The sequence below is a fragment of the Prenolepis imparis genome, unplaced genomic scaffold, assembly GCF_030444845.1.
Source record: "Prenolepis imparis isolate NDT839.2.m4 unplaced genomic scaffold, iyPreImpa1.0 SCAF_24, whole genome shotgun sequence".
Lineage (NCBI taxonomy): Eukaryota > Metazoa > Arthropoda > Insecta > Hymenoptera > Formicidae > Prenolepis > Prenolepis imparis.
The window spans coordinates 73642-86633 of NW_028141182.1; the positions used below are offsets into that span (position 1 = coordinate 73642).

Genomic DNA, 12992 nt, shown 5'->3' on the forward strand with positions numbered 1-12992 from the left:
AATAATAGTGATGTCATTCCATCGAGCGAGGCGCTTCCGAATTCCATTTTTATCTTTGATGACGTGTGCGACAAGCAAGATACGATAAGAGAGTACTTTGCAATGGGACGACACTCGAGCGTCGACTGTTTCTATCTTTGTCAAACGTACGCCAAGATACCCCATCTTATACGTGACAATGCAAATTTATTAATTTTATTTAAACAAGACGGGACAAACTTGAAACATGTATACAACGATCATGTAAATACAGACATGTCTTACGATAATTTTCGCGCTTTTTGTCAGAAATGTTGGCAACACAAATATGGATTCGCGGTGATTGACAAGGACAGTCCACTGACTAATGGACGATACAGAAAAGGATTTAATGAATTTGCAATACCGCAAAGCAATTAGTCGCTATCAACACATTGATCGAGCAACGTCTTTATTGAACGCAACATGATGAATAACGATTGTGAAAAGATTGTGAGAGAGATTGTGAAAACGAGCGACTCAATCCGTAAAATATATCGTTCCTTGAAAACTGGTAAAATGGAGGACGATGCATTGGAGAGACATTTTAAACCAATCTCCGAACCTCTGAAACAGCTTGTTGAAAATACAATCGATGTGGAATCTGACGAAGAAAAGATTGAACCATTGAGTATGCTCGAAGAGAAAAAAGAGGTTAAAACAAAGCGATTAAATATGTCTGTTAAGTTAGCACTCCCACCATAAAAAATCAAAATAACATATATTGTAAAATTAAGTGCTCTTTATGTGCTAATTATGTGCTCCATTGATGATTTTTGTACTCGAACGGTTTAGCGGGAAATCGCAATTGAACATGGAGGTGCTAACTTAACGTAAGTCAGCACCCCCACTTATTAAACATACATATACACCGAAAAAATCACATTCTACATTATATAATAATCCACTAAACAATAGAGTATCTGCCACTATAATATGCGCCAAGTATATATTATAAAAATAAGAGTATTTCCCTCTAAAATAAATAGTATATTAAAATATTCTAATGAATTAGAATATCCTTCTATTATGGATAAGTAGTGCGATAATAGAATATATTCTAATAATAATAATATATCCTCTAACGGATTAAAAAGATGTTTTAATGGCTGAAATATAATGAAAAAAATAAGGAATTGCATATACAAATTAAAAATAAAGACTTAAATATAGGATAAGGATAATGCATAAGCTATAAGAACATTTCTTATCCTTATATTATTTATAAGTCTTTATCCCTAATTCTTATGGTGTTAATTCCTTATTTTTTTCACTTGTACTTAAACCATAAAGATAGAAGAGATAACAAAGTGATATAGACAAGTGGCATGTATTTAACATATTTTATACGTAATGTACAACGTAATGTACAATGTAATGTGCAACGTGATGTACAACGTAATGTATAATGTTGACTCATACAAAATATTGTTAAATATTGCTAAAAAAACATTAATATTTTATAAATAATATTATGCTCTATAAATGCTAGAGAATAAATGCTATAGATAACTCTATAAATGCTAAAGAAAATAAACTTTATATATAAATGACATTATGAAACGTAACTTTATAAATGACTGTAAAAAAACAAAACTTCATTAATGTTATATTGCGTAAGAAAATAACGTTAAATGTTTAACAAATAATCTTACAATATAAGCTTACAATATATGTCTAAAAGTCACATAAGTGTTCCCATCAGACCCCACACGAGCAATGGACGGATAAAAAGATACAAGATTTTTATACTCAACCAAGAACCATTCTGGAGTAGGTGTAATTTCATAAGAGTGCAAGTGTTCGTTGAAACTAACGGTACGCAATCCTGATAAAAGAAAAAAGGGACTCTCCTGTCTATTTTGTAACTTTATAATCCAACTTTATAATAAATTTCCAAAGATAGGCAAGTTTTCTTCGTAATTAATAACAAGGACCATATTAGATTTATAGCAGGTACCACAAATAACTGCTTCTTCGACTGCAAGTGATTGTTGCCATTCACCAGGTAAAATATTTTGAAACATTTCAAAGTTCTCACAATTTACTAGCTCGCATTCCTTTGGATGGTATTTAATATTATTTGAGAAGCCTCACTTATTGAGTATCCTTGCACAACATGAAAGTGCATATCTTTTTGCAATTGAAAGAGGTAGATTTTTACGGCAACTCATATTGTCAGCTACTCTCTTTATGACAGGGCGATGCTTGCCTTCTAGTCTCATTGACCAGACATTTATCATTGGTCCTATCAAATTCATGATACGGGGATAGTGCACCATGAAATGATGTTTAGGTTTCAAGGTCTTATTAAAAAGTCTACAATACATTTCATGATGTTCGGCAATTAAAACTGAAAGGTATTCAGTTAACTGTTGTCTAACATATGGAGCTGTCACAATGTCTAATATTTTAGCAAGAACTATGTATAGTTTCCAAACTTCATCATGTTCTGGTACCAAACCCCCAATCATTAAACCGAAGTGGTGTACAAAAAACATCATTTCAGATGCAGACATTTTCAACTTTTGATGATAAATGCGATCTGCAGTAATAAGGGAAGGCTTGTCACCTGAATCGCCATAATCAAAATTCTGAATACAATCATTCAAAATTTCAAAATTGAGAAAACCCATATGATTGATGAGGTAATCTAGTATAGCACATAAGTCATAATGGCACACTCCTTCAAAAAAATCGTGCATTAAATCGCACACAAGGTTCTCAGTAACATGATAGGAGTTCAAAGCGTGCCATATACAACGAGTCTTAATTCCTGTTTGAGAAACATTATTAATTAGTACATCCTCTTCATAATTTAGTCTATTGCGAATCGTCACAATATTTTCTCTTAGCTGCCCTCTCATAGTATTTTTATGCTCCTTATAAAATCTGCAGTAATAATCTGCATTAAATGATTCCACAAAGCCAGTTATGGCATGAAGCCCCAAATTATCTCCTAGAATTTGACACAGAGCAAAATAAATGGTATACTCTGTTTCAGTTTGAATGACAATACCATTTGTTTCTAAATCCTTTAATTCATCAATAACAGGTGTGAATATTTCTCTATTATGACCTTTCCTATGATCACTTAGAAAAATGCAGCCAACAAAAATATTTTCCAATAAGGAAAGCAAATATTGTGGAATGCATGGAATGCGATAATAGACTATTCCCAAGCTGTGATCACCTGAATGAGAACCTGTTTGATTGTCAGGTTCCACATCATCAAAATACACATCTAGAGGTAAAACAATACGATTTTCAAAATGGTTTCGCTCTATGTTTCTCCATAGAGGACTTTGTACGACATTTGTAAAGAGTTCAGAATTTTTAAGATTTTCAACATTGCTCATTATGGCATTCAAGACACCAGGCAATTCCAAAAACTGTTTTAGTGTACGTTTCATAGAAATAAATTGAGCAGTCAATTCAACCGGTGACAAAACCAAATTGCCTCTAATTTTTTTTATTTTCTCACTCACGCCTATAATATATGATTTAGGGCTTACATAACAATGACTTTGTTCTAAAGCATTTACTCGTTGAGTTTCAGTTTCAAGACCTGAAAACATATTATGTATTGAAGCAAACATAGTATCTAAATCTTCTATCTCCTCTAGAGGTACATTGTTATCTCTAAGTACAGTGAAAGTTTTAGCTTTTAATATTTCTAAGAGGTAACCACTTGAAGCATATTCTTTAACATATTCAAGAATATTCTGCACCTGAGTTCGATTAAGAGTAATATCATTGTATAACTTAGCACTAAGGGCCAAAGATGATTCATATAGAATGTTTTGAAAATTTAAAACAGTTATTTCATGAAATTGCCTGATGTTCACATCATTCTCTTGCAAGTTATTAGGTACGTCCTCATTCATAAACAAGTTATTAGGTACGTCCTCATCATTCATCTGAGGGTTGCCATTTAGAGGAGCATTGTTATGATTAATCTCATTGATATTCTCAGCTAATAAAGCATTTTCTGCCATTTGAACTCTTGGATGGGGTCTGATGAGATGTTTTGTTCTAATATGTTTTTTAAAAGACTTAACAGAATCATATTCTCTACTACAGCCATCTTGGGCACAAGTGTAAATACTTAGAACGTTAAAAGAATGAATTATCTGCAAGTGAGTACATAGTGCACCTATTGAGCACAGGACTGCACGACATTCACTACAAATATACATGTTTTATACTTACAAACTAAACTTATAAACTTAAAAACTAAATAAAAAAATTAGGAATTATAGTTATGTTAAGAAAATTAATTTTGCACTTCCTTTTTTAAGGCAAGTCCTCTCAGAGAACTTATTAAACTTGCAAGTCGAGAGATGTTTTCATCTTCTTTCAAATATAAATTATAAAAGTAGTGTTGTATAAAATACCAAACAGCCTTGCACTCTTCAGGATATTCGGCATCTAGAGCATGGTATGCTTTCTGGCAAGTATCCAGAGCTGCCACTGGTGTTCTTAGTTTGTAGCGAACATTATCAATCTGAATATACGTGGCAGTTATGTTTGTCAGCGTCTGTACAACAACTATGAGAAGCGGCTGAAGACGAACTCCAATGGTACTGAGATGAGCACAATGCCTTTTAACAACTCTCTTTAGATCTCCTGGATTCTGAAAGTGTAGAAAAAATTCATTTAGTTATCAAAAAGTTTGGACACAAAGTTCAAAATATATATATAAATATAATTTAACAATTATTTACAGTCACGTGAAGAATAAAGAACTTTCTGGCTTCTTGCACTGATGGGATCGTCTTCAGCCGCTTCTCATAGTTGTTGTACAGACGCTGACAAACATAACTGCCACGTATATTCAGATTGATAATGTTCGCTACAAACTAAGAACACCAGTGGCAGCTCTGGATACTTGCCAGAAAGCATACCATGCTCTAGATGCCGAATATCCTGAAGAGTGCAAGGCTGTTTGGTATTTTATACAACACTACTTTTATAATTTATATTTGAAAGAAGATGAAAACATCTCTCGACTTGCAAGTTTAATAAGTTCTCTGAGAGGATTTGCCTTAAAAAAGGAAGTGCAAAATTAATTTTCTTAACATAACTATAATTCCTAATTTTTTTATTTAGTTTTTAAGTTTATAAGTTTAGTTTGTAAGTATAAAACATGTATATTTGTAGTGAATGTCGTGCAGTCCTGTGCTCAATAGGTGCACTATGTAACCTGTGATTTTTCCCCGCCCTCGCTTGCAGCACAAAGATGGTAGTAAAAATAATACAATTACATCCCGTTTATCTATACAGATATTAGGAAATATTACAAGTTGAAAAACAAATTAAAACTACTTTCAACCTGAAAAAAATAAAACTTATGTTAACCTAACCTGCAGTAGCATCATTATACTGTTTTAATAAATGTCTTCCATAAATATCCGCGACAGGAATCTCGGTCTGTGCCAACTCAATTATTAATTCTTTTGCAGTTTCCCACTTTGAAAAGAGACCCTCTTCTCTACCTGGGAAAAGTTCCTTAAAATCCTGATTTAACTGAAAAACAACATGACAATCAATTAGCACTCTGAAAAATAAAATTAATTTATTTTATTGGCAAAAATTCTTCATAATACACTTACTAAGAGGTAACCACTCGGAAGTTGGAGTACATTCCATTTTTGTATGTACTCATTAACAAGTTCCTCCTCATTTTCATCATCATTCTCATTTTCACTTACATTACTGTCTTTTTGTTGACTGGCCTTAGTTCGAAGCTTTGGTCTTGTCTCTAACAAGAATTTACGTCTAAGAGCATGCGTTATTGACCAATTCGCCAACAGTTCAGGTCAAGAATCCCGGCTTTCATGTTTCAGATATGTGATAGCAGTCTTTATGGCAGAGTTTTCTTTATCAGTGCTTCCTGAAATGATGGAAAAAAATTGCTATTTAAAGACAAAATTTAATCTAGCACCTACTAATTATTTTTGTAATTAAGTCACAAGTTTATCAATTCCTGAAAATATGCGAATGAGAAGAAAATTTTACCTTTCAGTTTTACTGGTCTCAGTAATCTTTATCCCTCCTAGTACTTCTGAGGTACATTGCATTGATGGAGAAGAATGGAGAATTTTAACGCCTTTCTTTTGTATATCATATTTAATATTCTTCACTTTATTAGGCAATTTGCCCTGAGCATTCTTATGTGTTGTGTCAGGAGGAATATAATAAATAGTCTGGAATAAAAAAAACTTTCAGTAAGACTGCAATTGCTTAGATACATTTATACAAAGCAGATATCTTACGGAATCCTCAGAAGGAAAAAGAGCACAGATCTTCTTTACAGCTTCTGTATATTCAAATTGAGATGGTCTACAATTTCACAAATAATAAACATTAACTTATATGAGAACATACACTTGAATTAACTGATATTTCAAAATCATTATTGGAACTTACGTATAGTTTACTTTTAATATCTCATGAACTATAGCATTTGTTATTGAAGCTCGGTCCCTTTCATGTAATACTCCTTTTAATTTATAGTTATCCACTGCTGCCTCCGATCTTAGATCTCCTCAAATACGTCTCAAGATCCTGAAAAAAAAATTAATTAAAAACATAAAAATTAAAGCTATACAGAATAATCAAAACATAGAATATATATAACAATTATATATATATATTGTATAATTTGTATATATATACATATATATATTATATTTTGTTTATTTTGTATAGCTTTAATTTTTATCTGTTTATATATATATATATATATATATATATACAGGGTGTCCGGTAATAGTCGCATCAACCGTCGTGTGCAGGTAGAGCTAGTTAAACCGAGTAGAAAAGTCCTCTACCATTTTGCGATATTCTCAATAATAAGAGAGATATTAATTAATAAAGATTGGCCAATTCGCGTGACGACGGCGAGAAGAGACAGACCAGTTTTATGTCGTTACTAAGCATGCGGCGAAAAGAAACAGTATAATGTTACACGGTTGCTAAGCGCGCGATGAAGCGGGGAGGAGCGCTTTACAAAAGACAGTAACTCCATACGAGTAGCGCTAACTCTGGACCCCCAAGTGGGTTGTCTCTTCTCGCCGCACGCTTATCATCGCGCGAATTGGCTGATTTTCTTTAATTTATTTCTCTCTTATTATTGAGAATATCGCAAAATGGTAGAGGACTTTTCTACTCGGTTTAACTAGCTCTACCTGCACACGATGGTTGATGCGACTATTACCGGACACCCTGTATATATTTATATACATACCAGTTGTTTCAAATGTTCAATGCCCTTAAAAGTCAAACGTTTATTTGGCCCACAATTTAATCTGCTCCTCTGCTTACTAGAAACCGAGTGTTCACTCTCATCAGTGTCAGATATAAAACTTCCAGTTCTGGAATCCGTGAAGCTCTCAGTTTCTGAATTCTTGGTTGAATTTGTTGTCTCGGTTCTCTGAACAGCCTTAAAAAATAGAATATATATATATATATATATATAGTATATATATAATATATAGAATGTGTGTGAAATATACATATATATATTCTTTTATTTCGTTATATCTAGTATATATAATCTTTATCTAGTGTGTATGTATAATCTAATATATAAATACATTGGATAAAAATTAAAGATATACAGAGTAATTAAAATATAGAATATTGTATATTTTATATTTTGTTTATTCTCTGTATATCTTTAATTTTTATCTGTATATATATTTATATATACATATATGTATTTATATATACCAGTTGTTTGAAATGTTCAACGTCCTCAAAAGAAGTCAAAGTTTATTGGGCCCATAATTTGATTTGCTTCTCTTCCTACTAAAAACTGAGTATTCGTTCTCATTATCAGTGTCACATATAAAGCTTCCAGCTCTGGAATCCGTGAAGCTCTCAGTTTCTGAAGTCTGCGATGCATGTGTTGTCTGAGCTTTTTGAATAGCCTTAAGAAATAGAAAATATATATATATATATATATATATATATATAGAAATAAATTTATATATATATAGAATGTGTGTGTGTGTGAATATATATGCCCAGCAAACACAAATATATAACTGTTGCGTAACACATATTACCTGTTATATATAACGCACATGTTAGTTGTAATTTCCCAATCGTAGATGTATTTGTAGTATAACATATAACTATGAGGGGAAATTACAACTAACATGTACGTTACATGTAACATGTTAGTTGTAATGCATATTAGTTAATACATGTTACGCAACAGTTATATATTTGTGTTCGCTGGGTATATGTATTGTATAATGTTATGTATAATGTTATAAGAAATACACAGCTGAGCGATGAGCAGTGAAATCACATGCTAGATGAATATTTGTCTTGTTAATTCTTACCTGATCAATTTCTTCTTTATATGATTCGATTTGCAATATGGGAAGTGAGTTTCCCTCTTCATCCGTGAAGTAATTATTATCAATAATTAAGATGACATTTTCAGTTAAGTTATCTGCATAATTTTGTGTATTAATCTATAAAAGAAATAGTTTTTAGAAACTCAAATACTTTTTTGTTAATATGTAAATAGAAATAATATATATTGTACATAATATTATATACCTTTTTTAATGGGGCATATTCTTTTTTTAAGTTAACTAAACAGTTCTCGAAATCTGCCCGAAGACCAACTTCTGGGACAAGCTCTTTGACGAGATCTTGTGTGAGGACTTTCAATCTTCGCATTGAATTTATTTTTTCGTCTAAATATACAACATATTTTAATACAAAACAGCAATAACACGCATATATATAATACTTCTGTAATACTTTTCTAATTCGTATACTCACTCTCAAAACGATTGATTAACTCAGGAAAATTATGCTGAATCAGCCACTCTTTCACTTCTTCCATATTATATTTCACACTTGAAATATTATTGAGATGACAAAATATAAACGTAAACATTCACAGAAAATTATAACCCTTTCTATTACACAACACTTTTGATTGTTAGCAATAGGACTGCACTTCTATTACCAGATTCGAGACCGATACTCAGATCATAAAGGGGATGACGTGTAGAAACGAGAATGCCTGCGTATGTCTGTGTATACCGTGATGCGCATAACATGTGCGCACACGACACGATTCTCGTTTATGACTATCTAACCTTAGCAATAGGATATATATTAAATTTTTTAGAATATTTTCTTTATTTTATATATTATTCTTATCAAAAGACCTTTAGAGGGAAATATTCTGAAAAAGTATACTCTTTTTAGAATATTTGATTAGAGGAAAGCATTACACGGAATTCTTCTAAAATGAAGAATACGATTTTTTCGGTGTACAATTAAAATTTAAAAAAAGTTTAAATGCTAGAATTATGTGTTTTTTATGTGCTTTTAGATGCATTCAATAAAATTAGGCTATCTATAATAGTTGCGAAGATATACTCCAAAAAAGATGGATATATATCGCTGATACAAGAGTAAAGTACCAGTTAAAGTACAGATAGCGATTCGGTTAAGGCTTAAAATATTTCTCAATTTATGTGCTTTCGAAATATGTTTAATGAGATTTTCGTGCTCATCCCCTTTGACCGAGAAACCGCCCCTAACGTGAGCACCACCAAGAGTAAAGTACCAGTTAAAGTACAGATAGCGATTCGGTTTAAGGCTTAAAATATTTCTCAATTTATGTGCTTTCGAAATATGTTTAATGAGATTTTCGTGCTCATCCCCTTTGGCCGAGAAACCGCCCCTAACGTGAACACCACCAAGAGTAAAGTACCAGTTAAAATACAGATAGCGATTTGGTTTTAGGCTTAAAATATTTCCCGATTTATGTGCTTTCGAAATATGATTAATGAGATTTTCGTGCTCATCCCCTTTGACCGAGAAACCGCCCCTAACGTGAGCACCACCAAGAGTAAAGTACCAGTTAAAGTACAGATAGCGATTCGGTTTAAGGCTTAAAATATTTCTCAATTTATGTGCTTTCGAAATATGTTTAATGAGATTTTCGTGCTCATCTCCTTTGGCCGAGAAACCGCCCCTAACGTGAGCACCACCAAGAGTAAAGTACCAGTTAAAATACAGATAGCGATTTGGTTTTAGGCTTAAAATATTTCCCGATTTATGTGCTTTCGAAATATGTTTAATGAGATTTTCGTGCTCATCCCCTTTGGCCGAGAAACCGCCCCTAACGTGAGCACCACCAAGAGTAAAGTACCAGTTAAAATACAGATAGCGATTTGGTTTTAGGCTTAAAATATTTCCCGATTTATGTGCTTTCGAAATATGATTAATGAGATTTTCGTGCTCATCCCCTTTGGCCGATATACCACCCCTAACGTGAACATTACAAGAGTAAAGTATCAGTTAAAGTACAGATAGCGATTCGGTTTAAGGCTTAAAATATTTCTGAATTTATGTGCTTTCGAAATATGTTTAATGAGATTTTCGTGCTCATCTTCTTTGGCCAAGAAACCGCCCCTAACGTGAGCACCACCAAGAGTAAAGTACCAGTTAAAGTACAGATAGCGATTCGGTTTAATGCTTAAAATATTTCTCAATTTATGTGCTTTCGAAATATGTTTAATGAGATTTTCGTGCTCATCCCCTTTGGCCGAAAAACCGCCCCTAACGTGAGCACCACCAACCACCATACTTACAAGAGTAAATACTAATTAAAATGTTGATGTGAATTTTGCTGATCGAGAAATAATAATTATTTTACAATAGTTAAAAAATTAAATCAGTTAAAATTGTTTTTGTTAATGTATTGGTTAAATTGTTTAGTAAAACTTCAAGAAGTTATTAACTTTTGCATAAATATTGATTTGTATGAAATTGTTAGCAAAACATTAATTATCAGTATCAAATATTAGATACAGGAGTTGATGGAAAGAATTGAGGTATACAAATTAAATAAGAATGGTATATATATGTATATAAAATATACAATACAATAAAATTATTGAGATAAAAATACTACTATATAATTAAATATAATTATATCTTTTGAATATTATCTATTGAATTATATCTTTTGATAATTACATTGTGTGTATAAAATAAGTTGTGGACACGCATTGTAATTTGTATTTAATATTTGTTCTGCATCCTTACAATCGTCATATTTTAACCATTTGTTATTATTTCTATAACAAATAGCTGCGTAATGTCCAATATCATTTGACCAGGTTTGTTTTCCAGAAACCGTAATGTTGATAAAGCCAATAAGATAATAATCTTTCTCAAAAAATGTAAATTTAATTTTTTTAGGAATGTTCTCTAATTTTATATTTGTTCTTCATGTCCATATACTTCTAGAATAACATAAGGTCCTAAAAAATAAAACAATTTATTTAGTATATTTTAGTGATAATATTTTATTGATAATAATGTTAATAAGTTACTGTCTAACAATTTATATAACATCTCTCATTAAACATTTAAAATTATAATAATTATTATATCAATCATTTAATATAAATTTAAATAGTTACCTGTATGGGAAAACGTTGTCGTTTCGAAACCGCTGCAGTTCTTTAAGGATCACGACGCAACAACGTCGTGATCCTTCTATCATTATATTATTTTCTATTGCTTGAAAATCCTGGCATATTAATAAATTTATATCCACATGGAGTAATGGAAATATTTTCTTTCTTTCTGCACAATCGTTTGAGCACTTTGATATTTCGGTAAAGGAAGGATATTTTGTAAATAATTTGCTGCATAAAAAAACCAACATTTACGGCACAATCAATTAAATAACACTTGTTTGGCAGTAAAGTACCTGTAAAAATTTCATTTAAAATTTGAGTTCTTAAATTGTAAGATTATTTTTTAATTCCATATTGCAATATTTAAAACTAATTAAAATAATGTATTTGAATTGTTTATATATATTTTTTAATCTCATCTCTATCAAAATATGCTATAATAAATAAATAAGTAAAGTACCTGTAAAAATTTCATCTAAAATTTGGGCTCTTAATTTGTAGTTGCTGAAAGCATGAATTATTACGCTTCGAGAATTCAGGAGAGTGATGTTTTGTGCAAGAAGAAATGTGACAAGTAAGTTTCGATTCTTTTTGCCAAATAATGATTTTTTAAATAATGATTTTTAAATAATCACAAATTTTATAGCGCTTCCTCTCATCGTGCGGTCCGTATACTTGGAAGAAGATATGCCCTGACTGCTACGTCATACAAGTATTAGGAATCAGCGTTGGAGTATCTTATGTGGAATTGGCTATTGGCGATAATCGAGGCAATCAAATAATATTGCCTATTGAAATATGGAAATCGCTAATGCAGAAACGAGTTGATATTGAGCGATCTGAAACTCCGCTATGGATTTGTGATCTGACACTTGAATTGGTTAACATGTCTACTTCAAAAATTATAAAGATTACATCATCTAATAATACTTTATACATGAAACCATCAACTTTATTACGTTTATTTAAAAAATGTATAGATCATATGTATTCCTGGTTGTGTGAAAATCTGCATATTGTTACTGAAAAGTTTAAACAATTTGTAAATATTTTACAACTTGATAATATCTGTGATGTGAGCAATGCCGCAAAAATGATACGTGAAAGCCCTATGTTTGACAGCGAATCACTTATTGATTGTGAATTATTAGCTTGTGCTGTAAAAGATATTCTTCATAATGCTTGTAACAAATAAAAATTATTTTACGGTTAAACTGTGTGTAATTATTTTTTTCTCAATATGATATAGCTGACAAAACTATTTCTTCGTTCTCTGGAGATTTAAAAAGTGATGAGCTAGCCGAGACATGATACTCCAGTTAGAACAAGAGAGATGTAGAATTAAAATCAAGAGGGGAGCAACATTATAATATGTGTCCCGTCATAAAGTTTTTAGCATTTGACGAGTTAAAGTGTCCTGGGCGAAGTGCAAGTGAGAAGAAACAAATGAATATAGAAGATAGTGATGAAGATGTGATTATTGATGAAGACAATGATGAA

At 31.5% G+C, this 12992-nt stretch overlaps 1 pseudogene; it reads right to left on the reverse strand.

The window, feature by feature from the left end:
* Nucleotides 1-1682: 1682 nt before the first annotated feature.
* Nucleotides 1683-2723, reverse strand: LOC145946842 (uncharacterized; annotated as a pseudogene).
* Between the last annotated feature and the right edge of the window lie 10269 nt (nt 2724-12992).